This window comes from Leptodactylus fuscus, chromosome 3 (assembly GCF_031893055.1).
Source record: "Leptodactylus fuscus isolate aLepFus1 chromosome 3, aLepFus1.hap2, whole genome shotgun sequence".
NCBI lineage: Eukaryota > Metazoa > Chordata > Amphibia > Anura > Leptodactylidae > Leptodactylus > Leptodactylus fuscus.
Genome location: NC_134267.1, coordinates 182,095,033 through 182,114,873, shown reverse-complemented (window position 1 = coordinate 182,114,873; position 19,841 = coordinate 182,095,033). Strand labels below are relative to the sequence as shown.

At 44.3% G+C, this 19,841-nt stretch overlaps 2 pseudogenes; one reads left to right on the top strand and one right to left on the bottom strand.

The window, feature by feature from the left end:
- Window positions 1-904: 904 nt before the first annotated feature.
- On the bottom strand, window positions 905-1,016 carry LOC142198723 (small nucleolar RNA SNORA17; annotated as a pseudogene).
- LOC142198712 (small nucleolar RNA SNORA17) lies at window positions 964-1,075 on the top strand (annotated as a pseudogene).
- Window positions 1,076-19,841: the final 18,766 nt, after the last annotated feature.

Here is a 19,841-nt window from a genome sequence, read left to right as displayed (position 1 = left end):
ACATGGTCTTTGTAAAAAAAAAAAAAAAAGGGATTCTAAAAACAGAACCCCTTAAATTATACAGAAGTCCAAAGTTCAAAAGCATCAATCGCACATATTTAAGGTAAAAAACCACAAAATGGAAGATTGATCAAGACCAACATTTTCCATACCAGTCTTAATAATCCCTGTGCCAGTGGAGAACGTGAAGGCCTTATCATATATCGGGTGCATCTTCCTGCCATCTGTTTGCTGATACTGAAATGTATACCTGCTCGTAGCTGCAATAGATTTCAGTCACAATTTACTCCATTCTTTTAGAAAGCACTGCGAAAAAAGCCACTAGTATCAATTTTTATCACCAGCAGCTTTTGAAAAGACACAAGTATTTTATGACTTTTTACACCAGAAAACTGGAATAGGGGCTTTATAAATCTTCCCCTAGAACCTCAAAAACTTTACAATTTGTGCCAATATACATCTACTGTTTCTATTCTTTTCTGAACTTACTCCGGTAAAGTTGTAAGTCTAGTAACAGTAAGATTAAAATGTTTTATTAATATAGACCGTGTACGTCATGTAAGTTTTCTTAGGTAAAAATATGCTTGCTGGTGTGTACATATATATATATATATATATATATATATATATATATATATATATATATGCTTGCTGATGTGTACATATACACAGGGCCGCCGATAGGCCAGTACTACTGCTACTGGCGTCAGGGGCCCGGCCAAATTTAAAAATTGGGGGGGCCCGGGCCCCCTGGCGCCGGCAGCAGTCATTGTATGTCCTGTTTGTTTCAACTCAGATCTGCGTCCAGAGGACGTAGATCTGAGTTGAACACATACGTGGCTGAAGCAAGGAGCTGACACAGGTCAGCTCCTCGCTTCGCCGCTGCCCGCCTCTCTCGCTGACACATATGCAGCTGAAGCGAGGAGCTGACCGGTGTCAGCTCCTCGCTTCGCCGCTGCGGCCTCTCTCACTGACACATATGCGGCTGGCTCAGCCGCATATGTGTCAGCGAGAGAGGCGGCAGCGGCGAAGCGAGGAGCTGACACCGGTCAGCTCCTCACTTCAGCCGCATATGTGTCAGCATCAGTGAGAGAGGCGGCAGCGGCGAAGCGAGGAGCTGACCTGTGTCAGCTCCTTGCTTCAGCCACGTATGTGTTCAACTCAGATCTGCGTCCTCTGGACGCAGATCTGAGTTGAAACAAACAGGACATACAATGACTGCTGCCGGCGCCAGGGGGCCCGGGCCCCCCCAATTTTTAAATTTGGCCGGGCCCCTGACGCCAGTAGCAGTAGTACTGGCCTATCGGCTGACCTGTGTCAGCTCCTTCACTTCGCCGCTGCCGCTGGCTACCCGGCAGTGTAGACGCGATGTGATGACGTCACATCGCATCTACAACTGTGCGCCAGTAAGAGAGAGAGGCGCAGAGAGCAGCGGGGGAACGAGGAAAAGGTAAGTGTAATGTGGAACGTGAAACTGGGGGCAGATGAAGGAGAGGACGGCATGACACTGGGGGCAGAGATGGAGGGACATAAATCTGGGGGCAGAGATGGAGAGGACGGCATGACACTGGGGGCAGAGATGGAGGGGACATGAATCTGGGGGCAGAGATGGAGGGGACATGAATCTGGGGGCAGAGATGGGGGGCATGAATCTGGGGGCAGAGATGTGGAGACATGAATCTGGGGGCAGAGATGGAGAGGACATGAATCTGGGGGCAGAGATGGAGGGACATGAATCTGGGGGCAGAGATGGAGGGATATGAATCTGGGGGCAGAGATGGAGAGGACATGAATCTGGGGGCAGAGATGGAGGGACATGAATCTGGGGGCAGAGATGGAGGGGACATGAATCTGGGGGCAGAGATGTGGGGACATGAATCTGTGGGCAGAAATGGAGGGGACATGAATCTGGGGGCAGAGATGGGAGGACATTAATCTGGGGGCAGAGATGGGGGGACATGAATCTGGGGGCAGAGATGGGGGGACATGAATCTGGGGGCAGAGATGTGGGGACATGAATCTGTGGGAAGAAATGGGGGGACATGAATCTGGGGCAGAGATGTGGGGACATGAAGCTGTGGGCAGAAATGGAGGGACATGGATCTGGGGGCAGAGATGGAGGGGACATGGATCTGGGGGCAGAGATGGGGGACATGAATCTGGGGGCAGAGATGGAGGGGACATGAATCTGGGGGCAGATGAAGGGTGTATATGAAGCTGGGGGAGAGACGGAGGGGGGACATATAATTTACGGGTGACTGTAGGAGGATTATACAGTGTGCGGGCACATGAAAAATTAATGAGTGGGTGGAGTCAACATAACAGTGGGTGGGGCTAAATTTCTCTACATTTTATCCCTCTTTTGGTTCTTCAAAAGTTGGGAGGTATGGGTACAGGGGGCAATGGAAAGATGTTAGAGGGTGGACGGGGGGGATTGTTGGGATTGCGGCACTGCGGAGAGGGAACTGGGGCAATAATATATAATATATAAGTTTTTAGCTGGAGAATAATAATGATGTAGGCCGCTATGTTACTAGCATAGCAGCCTGTTTGGGGGTGGGACTTTCACTTTAACCGGTTAAGGACCAGGCCCAGAAGTACATTAAGGACCGGGCCTCTTTTTTCAAAACTGACATGTGTCACTTTAAATGGCAATAACTTTGAGACGCTTTAACTTACACAAGTGATTTTGAAATTGTTTTTTCGTAACACATTATACTTCATGTTAGTGGTAAACACTAATCAATATTTTTGTATTTATTTATAAAAAAACTAGCAAATTTGATGGAAATTTGGAAAAAATTGCAATTTTCAAAATGTGAAATTCTCTGCTTTTCAGGCAGATAGTCATACCATCCAAATACATGAATAAATATTATCTCCCATATCTCTGCTTTATATCGGCATCATCTTTTGATCGTCTTTTAATTCATTTTGGATGTTACAAGGCTTACAAGTGTAACAGCGATTTTCCAGATTTACAAGAAAATTCCTCAAATTAATTTTTTAGGGAACACTTCAGTTCTGAAAGGAATTATAAAGGCCTATATAATAGAAACCCCCATAAATCACCCCATTTTCAAAACTACACCCCTCAAATTATTCAAAACAGCATTTGGGATGTTTGTTAACCCTTTAAGCATTTCATAAGAATAAAAATAATATGGAGGTCAAATTTAGACATTTCATTTTTTTTCACTAATACATTCATTTAGACCTAAAATTAACACATTCACAAAGGGTTAAAGGAGAAAATGCATCTCACATTTTGTTATGCAATTTCTCCCGTGCACAGAAATACCCCACATGTGGGTGTAAACTGATTTTTGGGCACACGGCAGTGCACGAAAGGGAAGGAGTGACACTGGGTGTTTGAACAGCATATTTTGCTGGAATAATTTTCAGGCACCATGTCACATTTGCAGAGCCCTTAGCGTACCAAAACAATGGAAACCCCCCAAAAGTGACCCCATTTTAGAATCTACACCCCTCACGGAATTCATCAAGGGGTATAGTGAGCATTTAGACCGTACAGTTGTTTCACAGATTTTACTAACATTGGAATGTGTAAAAGAAAAATTACTAAAATGTCACTTTATCCCCAAAGTTTTCATTTTCACAAGGGGTTAAAGGAGTAAAAGCCCCCCAAAGTTTGTTAAACAATTTATCCTGAACACGGCAATACCCCATATGTGGCCATAATCTGCTGTATGGGAACATGGCGGGGCTCAGAATGGAAGGAGCGCTATTTTGCTTTTGGATGGCAGATTTTGCTGGAATAATTTTTAGGTGCCATGTCGCATTTGCAGAGCCCCTAGAGAACCAATACAGTGGAAACCCCCTAAAAGTGACCCCATTTTGGAAACTACACCCCCCACAAAACATATCAAAGGGTAGAGTGAGCATTTTGACCCTACAGCTGTTTCACAGATTTTATTAACATTGGGACATGAAAATGAAAATTTACTTTTTTTCCAACAAACTGTCAATTTAGCCCCAAATTTTTCATTTTCACAAGAGGATAAAGGAAAAAAAGCTCCCTAAAGTTCGTTACACAATTTCTCCTGAACACAGAAATGCCCCATATGTGGTCATAATCTACTGTATGGGAACATGGCGGGGCTCAGAATGGAAAGAGCGCTATTTGGCTTTTGAAGGGCAGATTTTGCTGGAATATTTTTCAGGTGCCATGTCGCATTTGCAGAGCCCCTAGTGTACCAATAAAGTGGAAACCCCCTAAAAGTGACCCCATTTTGGAAACTACACCCCTCATAGAATTTATCTAGGGGTTTGGTGAGCATTTTGGCCTCACAGCTGATTCACAGATTTTATTAACAAATGGACATAAAAATGAAAAATTACTTTTTTTTTCCAATAATCGTCCATTTAGCGCCATATTTTTAATTTTGCAAGTAGCTGAAGAATTAAAAGTCCCCCAGAATTTGTTACACAATTTCTTCTTAACACGGCAATACCCCATATGTGGCCATAATCTGCTGTATGGGTATACGGTGGGGCTCAGAATGGAAAGAGCGCTATTTGGCTTTTAGAAAGCAGATGTGGCTGGAATAGTTCTCAGGTGTCATGCCGCATTAGCTGAGCCCCTAAAGTATCAATACAATGGAAACCCCCCATTGTGACCCCATTTTAGAAACTACACAGGTGACAGTAAACTGGAATTCACCAAGAAGTGACCCCATTTTGTAGGGACACTTTTAGGGCCTCTGCAAATGTGACGTGGTGTCCAAAAACAAAGAATATAAATCTGCACTCCAAAAGCACATATCGCTCCTTCACATCTGCGCCCTGCTGGGTACCCAAATAGCGGTGTATGCCCACATGTATGACACTGGTGTACCCCGGATAACGGACTTAATGCCATATGTGGGTATAAATGGCTGTTTGGGCACAGCCGGGCACAGAAGGGAAGGAGCGCTATTTTGGTTTTTGGAGCACAGTTTGGTTTTAGGACACCATGCCACTTTTGCAAAGCCCCTGAATTGTCAATGAAGTGGAATCCGCAGACATGTCACCCCATTTTGGACACTAGCCCACTCATGGGATTTATCAAGTGGTGTAGCGAGCATTTTTCACTCTTGAGTGTTGCATTTATTTAGTTTCCAGAAATGAAATCACAGCTGATAATGAGAAGTTAAAAATGAAAAATTTCCAGTGATTCGCCATTTTAGTGCCCGATATGTTGTGCCCAACTTATGTCAGCAGAGACACTCCATAAACTGGTAAGCGGGTATCCCGGGCACAACAGCTTTTAGAGCGTTCATCTCTGATACAAGGCGGGCACAACATATTACGCACTGAAATGACGTATTCCTGGAAAAATTGTCATTTTCACCTCTCACAATCAGCTTCGTATTCATTTATGGATAATAAGTTATAGCAACACTTGGGGGTTAAAAATGCTCTCTGTACCCCTGGAGAAATCCTTCAGGGGTGTAGTTTCCAAAATAAGGTCACATATCAGGGGATTCCACTTTACTGGCGTTTCAGATCTACAAAAGTGTCATGGCATCCAAAAACCAAACCTTCTGTGCTCCAAAAACCCAATAACCCTTCTTCCCTTTTGCGTCCAGCTGTGCCCTAATATCAGTTTATACCCACATATGACATTACGTCCGATATAACGGGTACACCAGTGTCATACATGTGGCATAAACTGCAGTTTGGGCGCACAGCAGGGCGCAGAAGCGAAGGAGCGCGATGCGGCTTTTGGAGTACAGATTTTGATGTTTGGTATCTGGACGCCATGTCATGTTTGTAGAGCCTGTAAGGTACCAGAAAAGTGGATTCCCCAAAGGAGTGACCCCATTTTGAAAACTGCACCCCTCAAAGAATGTATCAGGGGGTGTAGTGAGGATTAGTATGCCAGATGTGACTGCACAGCGGATGGTGAAGAGGGAACATATAAGCGGTGCGGAGGACATTGCAGACACCAAATTCCCTACTATGTCCCAGTAGCTCCTATGATTGGGGGAGTCACTCTGGGGGTCACTTTGGGGGTCACTTCTGGTGTTTTTTCGCTCATAAGCTGTAAATCTGGGGTGTCCCCTGATATCCGCTCACACAGCTTATATATTCCCTACCTGCCGCAGCCAGTTGTGTTCTAATAATTTGGCGATTTTTGGGGGGTTTTGCCTTGACATTGCTAGATGCTATATTTTCTTTATTTTTCTGGTGACATGGCCATATAAGGGCTTGTTGTTTGCAGGATGAGATGTATTTTGTAATGACACCATCTTTGGGTGCCTACAACTTACTGATTACATTTTATTAACTCTTTCTTGCTGGATTTAAAAAAAAAAAAAATCAATCCTGCATTGAGTTTTACATTTTAAATTTTTCGCCATGCAGCGTACAGCATAAGTAACATGTGTCCTTTATTCTGTGGGTCGGTACGGTTACGGCGATACCTCATTTATGTTATTTTTTTATGCGATACTAAGTCTGCAGAACAAAAACACATATGGGGACATAAATCAATGTTTTTTGCATCGCCATCTTCTGAGAGACGTAACATTTTTATTTTTCGGTTGACAGTGTTGGTTGAGGGCTTATTTTTTGCAGGAAAATGTGCGCTTTTTATTGGCACTGTTGTGGGGTGAGTATGACTTTTTGATCACTTTTTATAGCATATTTTGTAGGATGAGATGACAAAAAAATCATTATTTCCGGCGAGTTTTTTCCGTTTTTTTTTCCGACGTTCACCGTGTACATTAAATATTATTTCAGTTTTATTGTACAGGTTGTTACGGACGCGGCGATACCAAATATGCATTGCTTTTTTTAATTTTTAGTGCTTTTTTTTATATAATTCATTTTGTATAGAAAAAAGGGATTTTTGGACTTTAGAACTTTATTACTTTTTTCATACACTTTTTTTTTTTTTTTTTTAACTTTTTTTTACTTTTTCATGTGTCCCTTTAGGACACTTGAATCAGTTGATGCTTTGATGAAAGCATCAGCTGATTCAGCACAGTAGCAGACAGGACACGAGCAGGACATGAGCCTGCTCGTGTCCTGTAAGCTGCAGAGGAAGTGAGACACATCGCTCACTTCCTCCACCGCCTGGCAGGATCACCAGGTATGTGGGGGCTCCGGTAGTCTGGGGTCACTGGCCAGACCCCAGACTACCTTCTACTGACATCGGCACCCCCCGATCTCGCCGCGGGGGGTGCCGATCTGGTTAACTTGTCGGCGGATCCCTTTCGATCGCGCCGTGATGTTTGACGGCGCGATCGAAAGGGTTAACACGTCCAGTCGGACTCAGTTCCGACTGGACGTTATTGAGGAAGGGGTTAGGTGTTAGTAACACCTAACCCCTGTCCCCCCCGCACCCCTCCCCCCGCCAGAAAGGTACCTAAAGGCCGGACGTATTTCGACAATAGTCCGGTCTTTAGGTACCAGCACATGAGGCCGTAAATTTACGTACGGCGGTCCTCATGTGGTTAAAGGAGTGTTCACATTGCGTTTTTGGCCTCCCTTGCCGGGATACGTTGGTAACCAGTCACAATCAGCTCCCCACTTATCCCTGCACGGAGAACTGCAGGCCCCCCTTTTTTTAATGGCCAGTTCTTCGTGCAGGGATAAGTTGACAGCTGATTTTGACTGGTTACCAATGTATCCCGGCAAGGGAGGTCAAAAACGCAATGTGAATAAGCCCTGAGGATTTATTAGGAGGGCTCTTATAGATGGTGTTGGCTCTCTATAGGCGCTGTCACACGTAGCAGATTGTACCTGCAAATAGAATCTGATTAAGCCTTGTAATGCTGCTAAATAAAGGGAAATGTAATACATAATTGGTGTGTCGCAAAATAAGGTGGTTTTAAAATGGGGGGGGGGCAGACACTTAGGCTGTATGAGGCCCCAAAATTCCTGATGGCGGCCCTGCATATACATATATGCTTGCTGGTGTGTACATATAGTAGTTTATGGTTTTGTGTGGATTTCATTTTCTAGGTACATGTTGTGAAATCATTTCTTAAGAGTATTAGAGCAGCTGCCAAAACAAACATTGAAATATTACTTTCCTGAGATTTCAAGTTTTGGAATGGATTAAGGGTGAATTCACACTGAGTAAACGCTAGCTTATTCTGAACGTAAAACACGTTCAGAATAAGCGGCGTCTAAAGCAGCTCCATTCATTTCTATGGGAGTGGGGATACGAGCGCTCCCCATAGAAATGAATGGGCTGCTTCTTTCACTCCGTGCAGTCCCATTGAAGTGAATGGGGAGTGCCGGCGTGTACGCTCCGGCATGAGCAGAGCTTGCCGTATACGCCGGCACTCCCCATTCACTTCAATGGGACTGCACGGAGTGAAAGAAGCAGCCCATTCATTTCTATGGGGAGCGCTCGTATCCCCGCTCCCATAGAAATGAATGGAGCTGCTTTAGACGCCGCTTATTCTGAACGTGTTTTACGTTCAGAATAAGCTAGCGTTTACTCAGTGTGAATGCACCCTAAGATTGGTTTGTAAAATTGTGGAATTAGAAAAAAATATATTTCACCATTAACTAAAAGTTGTGGATGTCATAATACTACACTGCGGCATTGATCAGACCTAAAACACAGCAATTCATAATTGCAATATTAATTCTCAACACTCGAATAAAATATAGTTTTTTTGGTTTTTGTAATAAAACTATACAAACATACTGTAACTAAGTGATCTGAATGCTGATCAATTTCTACATATTAAGGAATTAATAAAAGTAAAAGAGATTTTTACAAGTCATTACCAAGGTGAAAATATATCCAATATATAACACAATGGGCAGATTTATTAAACTATCTGAAAAACTTTTTAGTTTCCCACAAGAGTTAGTCACAGAGCTCTATCCTGCTCACAAAAAATGAAAGTTTCATTGTGGCTGTGCTATGGGTGACTGAGGCCCGGTTCATCTCTGCATTCGGGCTATTCTCTCCACATTTTTATACAGAAACCGAGCAAAAAATGGGGTCTATGGGGTCCGTGGGTTTCCTAAGGCAACCACTTTTTATGCGGAATAGGTTTCCGTTCAGGGGGTCCCCAAGCGGACTCCCCAAATGGAAACCCATGCGTAGATGGAAACGGGCCTAGGACAGTATTTCTTTTAAACACTGTAATGTTGAAATGCTGTAAAAGATTTTTTCATGGCACAATAAATAGCATCCATATGTGGGAAACATGTAAATTCAACACTGACAGGACAGAATAATCAGTAATTTTGGACTTAATTCACTGAAATTCACTGTATTTTTTTTAAAGAATTATGCATGATTTTTACATAGATCGTAACTAGTGTTGGGTGAACCTCACGAGATATTAGCGATAATTGTCTTTACTTCAGAACTGGAACTACTATTATTATGAAGACACCCTAGTGTATAATAAAGAGAGGCTCAGTAGAGGTGTGTAAACATTACAAACTCATACTCTTCAGGGCTCTTGCAGCATCTCGTGCAGGTCCTTACCCTCTTCAGGCCTCTTCCGCTCTCTTTAATCTCATCTGACTGCTGAGGCCTGTGATAGGTCATGATGCTTGCCTTACCATGTGACTTCTGAGGCCTAATTACCGGTCTCAGAGGTCCCCTTGGGCCAGAAGAGGATGGGCACACTGGATGCCATATAATAGTGGTTCACGGGTGGCAAACCTCCAAAATTTCAGGTTTGGCTGAACTTGAAATTTTTTGAAAGTTTGTGACAAAATTAATTTTGTAGTTTATTATTATTATTATTATTATTATTATTATTATTTCCTTTTTTTTGTAAAGAAAAAACTCTGCTTCCTTTATTATATGTGAGCCTCCCCTTGGCTGCCAACATGCTGTCACGGTGAGTCATAATTAGGCCTAAGGAAGTAGATTTTTTATTAAAAAAAATACATACCAATGTCAATTTTTAGGAATATAGCTACTTTAGACATTTAGTATCACATTTGTAGGATATAGATTTCAGGAACTAATATGTAAATATGCTATGATATTCTATTTGCAGAATATGACAAGCTATTATAATATGCTACTGGTCTCCCCATGGAGTTGTGATCTGAGAACCAAGCAGCAAGTGTTCAATTTACCAACAGCACCACAACAGGTGAAATTTAACATTGCATTGATTGTGTTGAATGGGTTTGTCCATATAGTACACGGACGTGCAGGGTCCCGCAGAGTGACAGATACTCTTCCCAGCTGCTGTTGGCTCTGGTTAATAGATAAGGTTATTGAACTGGAGACCATGGAGCGGTATTCCATAATAACATACAGTAATGTTTAAACAAAGGCTAAATAGTATGTACTATATATTGGGCACCACTCAGTGCTTTGCATAGTCCAGATGAAATCCTCCCCGAGAGTGCTGCAGATGGCTCGCTGGCTCTGAAAGCTGATCATAATTCATGAAGAAAGAGGTTAGTCCAACACATCCCTTGAGATAAAGCAATTCCTTTTATTGCTGCATCATTAAAACATGCAACTATACACCGGTCCCAGATTACACTTGCTTACGCATTTCAGACACAATGTTCTTAATCATAGCTTGTATCATCAGTGTACGCATGCATATTTAACAGTACAATGGACCAATCATATTAAACAAGGAGAATGCAGCAAATAATTACAGATATTAACTTTTCTAAAAAAAACCTCTTGTAAATGCGTATATTGTGCAAAATGATACTAATAAACGTACAACAAATTATTTCTCCAATTTTCTCCCGTGGTCTAAATGGGGGAAACAATATTTTTATTTTATTAGTTTCATTTCCCGCAATATCTTTATTTATGAGAACTTTTTTTTTAGTCAAGTTAATATCTGTAATTATTTGCTGCATATTCATGGTTTGATCTGATGGATCCATTGTGCTTTTCCATATTCAGACGTACGCTGATGATGTAAGAACATCCTGCTACAAATGCATAAGCACATATAATCTGGTTTTATTGCAAGGTAAATAAAGACTAACCTTTCGTTTCATAAAAGTTTTATACCTAAAATAGAAAATTGGTCATGAACTATAATACTTAAAATGAAGGAATAATATGAGCCGATGTTGTAGTATAAGGCTATATCTAGATTTGCTTCAGGCGATCTGCAAGTCTTCTGGACGACACCTGTGTCTGCTGTGATATGTAATGGGCACTGGATTTTGGTTTTAGTTCATGATGGAAACTGAGATGCAGATGTCACTAGATGTCCCCCATTAAAATGATTGGACAGCCGTTTAATATATGAAAGTTTATTCTACCAGAATGGGAGTTAGATTTCCTTAGTGGGAGACTCCACTCTATGAAGTCCATGTAACCTAATAGTTAGAGATGAGCGAACAGTGTTCTATCGAACACATGTTCGATCGGATATCAGGGTGTTCGCCATGTTCGAATCGAATCGAACACCACGTGGTAAAGTGCGCCAAAATTCGATTCCCCTCCCACCTTCCCTGGCGCCTTTTTTGCACCAATAACAGCGCAGGGGAGGTGGGACAGGAACTACGACACCGGGGGCATTGAAAAAAATTGGAAAAAGTCATTGGCTGCCGAAATCAGGTGACCTCCATTTTAGACGAATAGTGGATTTCAAATCCGGGTCATATGAGAATGTGAACTTTGTGACTATGAGACAGGGATAGCTGTACAGGCAGGGATAGCTAGGGATAACCTTTATTTAGGGGGGAATGTTATTAAAAATAACTTTTTGGGGCTCTATCGGGTGTGTAATTGTGATTTTTGTGAGATAAACTTTTTCCCATAGGGATGCATTGGCCAGCGCTGATTGGCCGAATTCCGTACTCTGGCCAATCAGTGCTGGCCAATGCATTCTATTAGCTTGATGAAGCAGAGTGTGCACAAGGGTTCAAGCGCACCCTCGGCTCTGATGTAGCAGAGCCGAGGCTGCACAAGGGTTCAAGCGCACCCTCGGCTCTGATGTAGGAGAGCCGAGGGTGCACTTGAACCCTTGTGCACCCTCAGCTCTGCTACATCAGAGCCGAGGGTGCGCTTGAACCCTTGTGCACACTCTGCTTCATCAAGCTAATAGAATGCATTGGCCAGCGCTGATTGGCCAATGTATTCTATTAGCCTGATGAAGTAGAGCTGAATGTGTGTGCTAAGCACACACATTCAGCTCTACTTCATCGGGCTAATAGAATGCATTGGCCAGCGCTGATTGGCCAGAGTACGGAACTCGACCAATCAGCGCTGGCTCTGCTGGAGGAGGCGGAGTCTAAGATCGCTCCACACCAGTCTCCATTCAGGTCCGACCTTAGACTCCGCCTCCTCCGGCAGAGCCAGCGCTGATTGGCCGAAGGCTGGCCAATGCATTCCTATGCGAATGCAGACTTAGCAGTGCTGAGTCAGTTTTGCTCAACTACACATCTGATGCACACTCGGCACTGCTACATCAGATGTAGCAATCTGATGTAGCAGAGCCGAGGGTGCACTAGAACCCCTGTGCAAACTCAGTTCACGCTAATAGAATGCATTGGCCAGCGCTGATTGGCCAATGCATTCTATTAGCCCGATGAAGTAGAGCTGAATGTGTGTGCTAAGCACACACATTCAGCACTGCTTCATCACGCCAATACAATGCATTAGCCAGTGCTGATTGGCCAGAGTACGGAATTCGGCCAATCAGCGCTGGCTCTGCTGGAGGAGGCGGAGTCTAAGGTCGGACCTGAATGGAGACTGGTGTGGAGCGATCTTAGACTCCGCCTCCTCCAGCAGAGCCAGCGCTGATTGGTCGAGTTCCGTACTCTGGCCAATCAGCGCTGGCCAATGCATTCTATTAGCCCGATGAAGTAGAGCTGAATGTGTGTGCTTAGCACACACATTCAGCTCTACTTCATCAGGCTAATAGAATACATTGGCCAATCAGCGCTGGCCAATGCATTCTATTAGCTTGATGAAGCAGAGTGTGCACAAGGGTTCAAGCGCACCCTCGGCTCTGATGTAGCAGAGCTGAGGGTGCACAAGGGTTCAAGTGCACCCTCGGCTCTCCTACATCAGAGCCGAGGGTGCGCTTGAACCCTTGTGCAGCCTCAGCTCTGCTACATCAGAGCCGAGGGTGCGCTTGAACCCTTGTGCACACTCTGCTTCACCAAGCTAATAGAATGCATTAGCCAGTGCTGATTGGCCAGAGTACGGAATTCGGCCAATCAGCGCTGGCTCTGCTGGAGGAGGCGGAGTCTAAGGTCGGACCTGAATGGAGACTGGTGTGGAGCGATCTTAGACTCCGCCTCCTCCAGCAGAGCCAGCGCTGATTGGCCGAATTCCGTACTCTGGCCAATCAGCACTGGCTAATGCATTGTATTGGCGTGATGAAGCAGTGCTGAATGAGTGTGCTTAGCACACACATTCAGCTCTACTTCATCGGGCTAATAGAATGCATTGGCCAATCAGCGCTGGCCAATGCATTCTATTAGCGTGAACTGAGTTTGCACAGGGGTTCTAGTGCACCCTCGGCTCTGCTACATCAGATTGCTACATCTGATGTAGCAGTGCCGAGTGTGCATCAGATGTGTAGTTGAGCAAAACTGACTCAGCACTGCTAAGTCTGCATTCGCATAGGAATGCATTGGCCAGCCTTCGGCCAATCAGCGCTGGCTCTGCCGGAGGAGGCGGAGTCTAAGGTCGGACCTGAATGGAGACTGGTGTGGAGCTATCTTAGACTCCGCCTCCTCCAGCAGAGCCAGCGCTGATTGGTCGAGTTCCGTACTCTGGCCAATCAGCACTGGCCAATGCATTTCTATGGGGAAAAGTTAGCTTGCGAAAATCGCAAACTGACAGGGATTTCCATGAAATAAAGTGACTTTTATGCCCCCAGACATGCTTCCCCTGCTGTCCCAGTGTCATTCCAGGGTGTTGGTATCATTTCCTGGGGTGTCATAGTGGACTTGGTGACCCTCCAGACACGAATTTGGGTTTCCCCCTTAACGAGTTTATGTTCCCCATAGACTATAATGGGGTTCGAAACCCATTCGAACACTCGAACAGTGAGCGGCTGTTCGAATCGAATTTCGAACCTCGAACATTTTAGTGTTCGCTCATCTCTACTAATAGTGTATATGCACAATTTTTTATCATCATTGTGCAATCTCTTGATAGGGGGATTCCCATCTAAATGATGGCAAATGCACTAAATGAAAGAAAAGAAAATAAAGCACAAAGCATGTAGTGGTGGGGTCTGAAGACATTGGATCTTGCCACAAGTGCACATATTGGAGCTTACCCAACTACCACATAAAAGGTCTGGTTGACAAACTTTGAGTGGGAGCAAATCATTGGACAGAAGGAAACAGGATGGTCATTGTGATGAAGGAGTTGGAGCAGTGGTTAAGCTCTGGCTCTGGATTGTCCAGACATACCACCAGTAGAGAGGATCATTTGATCCTCAACAAGGATGAGCAGGTTCTTGTCGTCTATCAAGTTGAATAGTTCACCATCTATCTGCTGTCTTTCCTCCAGGGGTCTTGGGGCAGTAGGCATGATGTGATGACTTCACTTACATTGCGTCTGTCGCTCCTTGAAGACTCTAAGGGCCCCTTCACATGGAGTAAATGTGCCGCGCATTGTGTTAACGCGGCGTAATCGCGCACCGTAAAAAAACGCGGCGTACATGCGCCGTAAACGCGCCACAATGCGCGGCGCGTTTACTCCGTGTGAAGGGGCCCTAAGACCAGAGACAGGAATGAACAGGGGAATGGTGAGTATTAAGGGTTTTTTCTTATACAGTGGGTCAACTACATGGAGACATGAAAGGGTAGGGGCATGAAATTTTGGAGACAAGTAGGAAGGGGACATGACACTGTGGGAGCAACCTTAGGGGCACATGTCACTGTGGGGCAAACGGAAAGGCACATCAAATTATCAGGGCAACCTGGGGAGTGGGGGAACATGAAACTGTCATTGAAACCTTAAGGGGAACATGAAAATGTAGGGGCAACTGGACAGGTACATTATAATATAATGTTTGAGGGGCCAGGGGAGTTGAAACAGGTTAGTGTCTGAGGGGACAAGGCAGTGGGGACAGGTTAAAATGTGATGCATGCAGGGGCATTTTACTGTGTGATGGGCTACTGAGGGGCATTATATTGTATGGGGCCCCTAGGGAGGCATTATACTATGTGAGGGCCATTGAGGGGGCATTAGAATTTGTGCAGGACAGGTATTTCTAAGTGGCCCCACCTATGTGCTAAAACTCTTCTGGACACTAAGGACTAAAACTCTTCTGGACGCCATATACAGCCATTCGATTGCTGTGAAGGAATATATATTTTCTCAGTTATGTACAATTTGCTGTATTTTATAATCGTATTTCAGTGGCTTTCTCCTTTAATGCACAATCCTTCTTAGAGCTAGCCATACCTTAAAAGGCCACAATAAAATTCCTGATCCAAAACTATAAAGTTAAAAAGCGATAAATCAAAGAATAACATTTTGATAGCACTCACCACTTGGGAATAGCACCACACTGGTTTTGCTGGCAAAAGCTCTATACAAAATATCAAGAGAACATTCTCCAAGAAATGGGAACATGTTGGAACTAAAATATGGAGTGAAAACATGACTTAATGAACTAAACATAGAAACTGTATAATTGAAGAATTCCTCTATTACTTATTTTATTTATTTTAAAAAGCTAGTGGTTTGGATTTTCCATTCTAAGAAATAACCGTGTTTGCAAGTAAATGTGCATAAAATTTTGCCATGAAATACCTCCATTGTTTGCATTTACTATTTATCTTAAAGAGGACACATTGGTGGTGTTGTGCAATACTGGAAAGTTGACAGTGCACTAAATTTGTAGCATGGTCAGCTTTACTGGTATTTGTTCAGGTTGCAGATATATCCGTGTCATTAGTTTCAATTGTCAGAGGGGCTGACCTTACAGCTTAGTGGTGAGGAACATCCTTCCCCGGGGTACACTTCCATAGACTTCTACTGTCAATGGAAGTGTTCTTTGTCACCAAGTACGAATATCTCTGCAACCAGGACACATACCTGCAAAGGTGACACTGCACCAAATTCATCTTTCCAGCTACATATAAAAACACCAATGTTAGAGGACATGTAAGGTCCTCTTTAACTACCTAAGGGATAATTCACATGCAGCAGTTTTAGTTACAAAAAATTCTGTGATTGAATAGATTTCTGTAAGTCCCATTTAGAGGAATGAGACAGTCAGAAATTAGATAGCCATATATAAATTTAGCCTAGGGCTGAACCACACAAGTTGGACTTTTTCTATAAATTGAGTAATTTTGGGGTGATTAGTAGAGATGAGCGAACAGTGTTCTATCGAACACATGTTCGATCGGATATCAGGGTGTTCGCCATGTTCGAATCGAATCGAACACCACGTGGTAAAGTGCGCCAAAATTCGATTCCCCTCCCACCTTCCCTGGCGCCTTTTTTGCACCAATAACAGCGCAGGGGAGGTGGGACAGGAACTACGACACTGGGGGCATTGAAAAAAATTGGAAAAAGTCATTGGCTGCCGAAATCAGGTGACCTCCATTTTAGACGAATAGTGGATTTCAAATCCGGGTCATATGAGAATGTGAACTTTGTGACTATGAGACAGGGATAGCTGTACAGGCAGGGATAGCTAGGGATAACCTTTATTTAGGGGGGAATGTTATTAAAAATAACTTTTTGGGGCTCTATCGGGTGTGTAATTGTGATTTTTGTGAGATAAACTTTTTCCCATAGGGATGCATTGGCCAGCGCTGATTGGCCGAATTCCGTACTCTGGCCAATCAGTGCTGGCCAATGCATTCTATTAGCTTGATGAAGCAGAGTGTGCACAAGGGTTCAAGCGCACCCTCGGCTCTGATGTAGCAGAGCCGAGGCTGCACAAGGGTTCAAGCGCACCCTCGGCTCTGATGTAGGAGAGCCGAGGGTGCACTTGAACCCTTGTGCACCCTCAGCTCTGCTACATCAGAGCCGAGGGTGCGCTTGAACCCTTGTGCACACTCTGCTTCATCAAGCTAATAGAATGCATTGGCCAGCGCTGATTGGCCAATGTATTCTATTAGCCTGATGAAGTAGAGCTGAATGTGTGTGCTAAGCACACACATTCAGCTCTACTTCATCGGGCTAATAGAATGCATTGGCCAGCGCTGATTGGCCAGAGTACGGAACTCGACCAATCAGCGCTGGCTCTGCTGGAGGAGGCGGAGTCTAAGATCGCTCCACACCAGTCTCCATTCAGGTCCGACCTTAGACTCCGCCTCCTCCGGCAGAGCCAGCGCTGATTGGCCGAATTCCGTACTCTGGCCAATCAGCACTGGCTAATGCATTGTATTGGCTTGATGAAGCAGTGCTGAATGTGTGTGCTTAGCACACACATTCAGCTCTACTTCATCGGGCTAATAGAATGCATTGGCCAGCGCTGATTGGCCGAATTCCGTACTCTGGCCAATCAGCACTGGCTAATGCATTGTATTGGCTTGATGAAGCAGTGCTGAATGTGTGTGCTTAGCACACACATTCAGCTCTACTTCATCGGGCTAATAGAATGCATTGGCCAATCAGCGCTGGCCAATGCATTCTATTAGCGTGAACTGAGTTTGCACAGGGGTTCTAGTGCACCCTCGGCTCTGCTACATCAGATTGCTACATCTGATGTAGCAGTGCCGAGTGTGCATCAGATGTGTAGTTGAGCAAAACTGACTCAGCACTGCTAAGTCTGCATTCGCATAGGAATGCATTGGCCAGCCTTCGGCCAATCAGCGCTGGCTCTGCCGGAGGAGGCGGAGTCTAAGGTCGGACCTGAATGGAGACTGGTGTGGAGCGATCTTAGACTCCGCCTCCTCCAGCAGAGCCAGCGCTGATTGGCCGAATTCCGTACTCTGGCCAATCAGCACTGGCTAATGCATTGTATTGGCTTGATGAAGCAGTGCTGAATGTGTGTGCTTAGCACACACATTCAGCTCTACTTCATCGGGCTAATAGAATGCATTGGCCAATCAGCGCTGGCCAATGCATTCTATTAGCGTGAACTGAGTTTGCACAGGGGTTCTAGTGCACCCTCGGCTCTGCTACATCAGATTGCTACATCTGATGTAGCAGTGCCGAGTGTGCATCAGATGTGTAGTTGAGCAAAACTGACTCAGCACTGCTAAGTCTGCATTCGCATAGGAATGCATTGGCCAGCCTTCGGCCAATCAGCGCTGGCTCTGCCGGAGGAGGCGGAGTCTAAGGTCGGACCTGAATGGAGACTGGTGTGGAGCTATCTTAGACTCCGCCTCCTCCAGCAGAGCCAGCGCTGATTGGTCGAGTTCCGTACTCTGGCCAATCAGCACTGGCCAATGCATTTCTATGGGGAAAAGTTAGCTTGCGAAAATCGCAAACTGACAGGGATTTCCATGAAATAAAGTGACTTTTATGCCCCCAGACATGCTTCCGCTGCTGTCCCAGTGTCATTCCAGGGTGTTGGTATCATTTCCTGGGGTGTCATAGTGGACTTGGTGACCCTCCAGACACGAATTTGGGTTTCCCCCTTAACGAGTTTATGTTCCCCATAGACTATAATGGGGTTCGAAACCCATTCGAACACTCGAACAGTGAGCGGCTGTTCGAATCGAATTTCGAACCTCGAACATTTTAGTGTTCGCTCATCTCTAGTGATTAGCCACCAGTTAGGCTGAGCTGCCACTACTGCCTGTACTTCCCCAACCTCTCAGATGCTCCATGAACCTTGCAGAACTTATTGAAGTTCCATTGCAATCTGATTATATGGTGTAAACTTGGGCAGGTGATCCAAAACTACTCATAGGTTTATTCACACATGGCACATTTGTTAGAGACATTTCCTGCAACGCAAAATCTGTTACATGAACTGAATATGGTTTCTTCTATAGTAGTGATTAATTTTTATATATCACATGCAAGGATATGCCACAGTTGCAAAATAATTCCATCAAATCTACAGTGGAAGAAATTTATTAAGACTGCTGTTTCCTACGTCCTTCTCAGGTCATCCCTCCACAAGCACTAGAAGTGCCAGAATTACTAAGAGGCGCGGGCTCTTTAATCTCTTGTGCATGTTGGGAGGTCTTTAGACTTGTTGTTGCATTCTACACAATACAAGGTTAAGTTCCACTATCTCTTATTGTATGTTTGTTTTAGACTATTTTAAAACACAGTGCTGAAGGCATTATTCCATTAAAGTTCTGGTTACCAAACGTGATACTTCTTACTCAACATCATGCGCATAGATGACAGTACAAAAAATAGTAAAACTGCTTTCTCTTTTGCACAAAGTCAAAATCAACTGGGAAGTGATGTAAATGAGACATCTTGATTCTCCTTTAAGAATAAGGATGGTTCAACCCAATGTTAGTTTTGGGTTGAATGAATTCATCATGAACCAAAAATGAAATGATTACTATTATTATTGGAATCTCTTCAGAGCTCAGAGTATAAGAAGTGGAGGCCCAGGGCAGGTATGGAAATATAATAATCAGTTATTCACACCTTCCTTCACATCTTCTTGCATCTTGGCCTGGATGATAGTAAGTGCCCTGGGGTCACCATTTAGGTCTTTGAATGGGCCTCGATGGTTAGATGGGATGTGCTGATCCCATAATGCTTGCATTAAAGAGCCAAGATGTTGGCATGCCACATTTGACAACCAAGGCTCAATCATAGGCCTCAATGGTGACCCCAGGACATGTGACATCATCTTGGAGACTGGAAATGGATCTCAAAGGAGTAGTGCTGGATAAGAGAAGTGAGGTAAGATGAGTTTAACTGTTTACTATTTTCCTCTGGACCTCCACTTCTTATACTGAAGACACCTCAGAGAATAATAAGTTAACTTTTTGGTCATGGGTGACAAACCCCT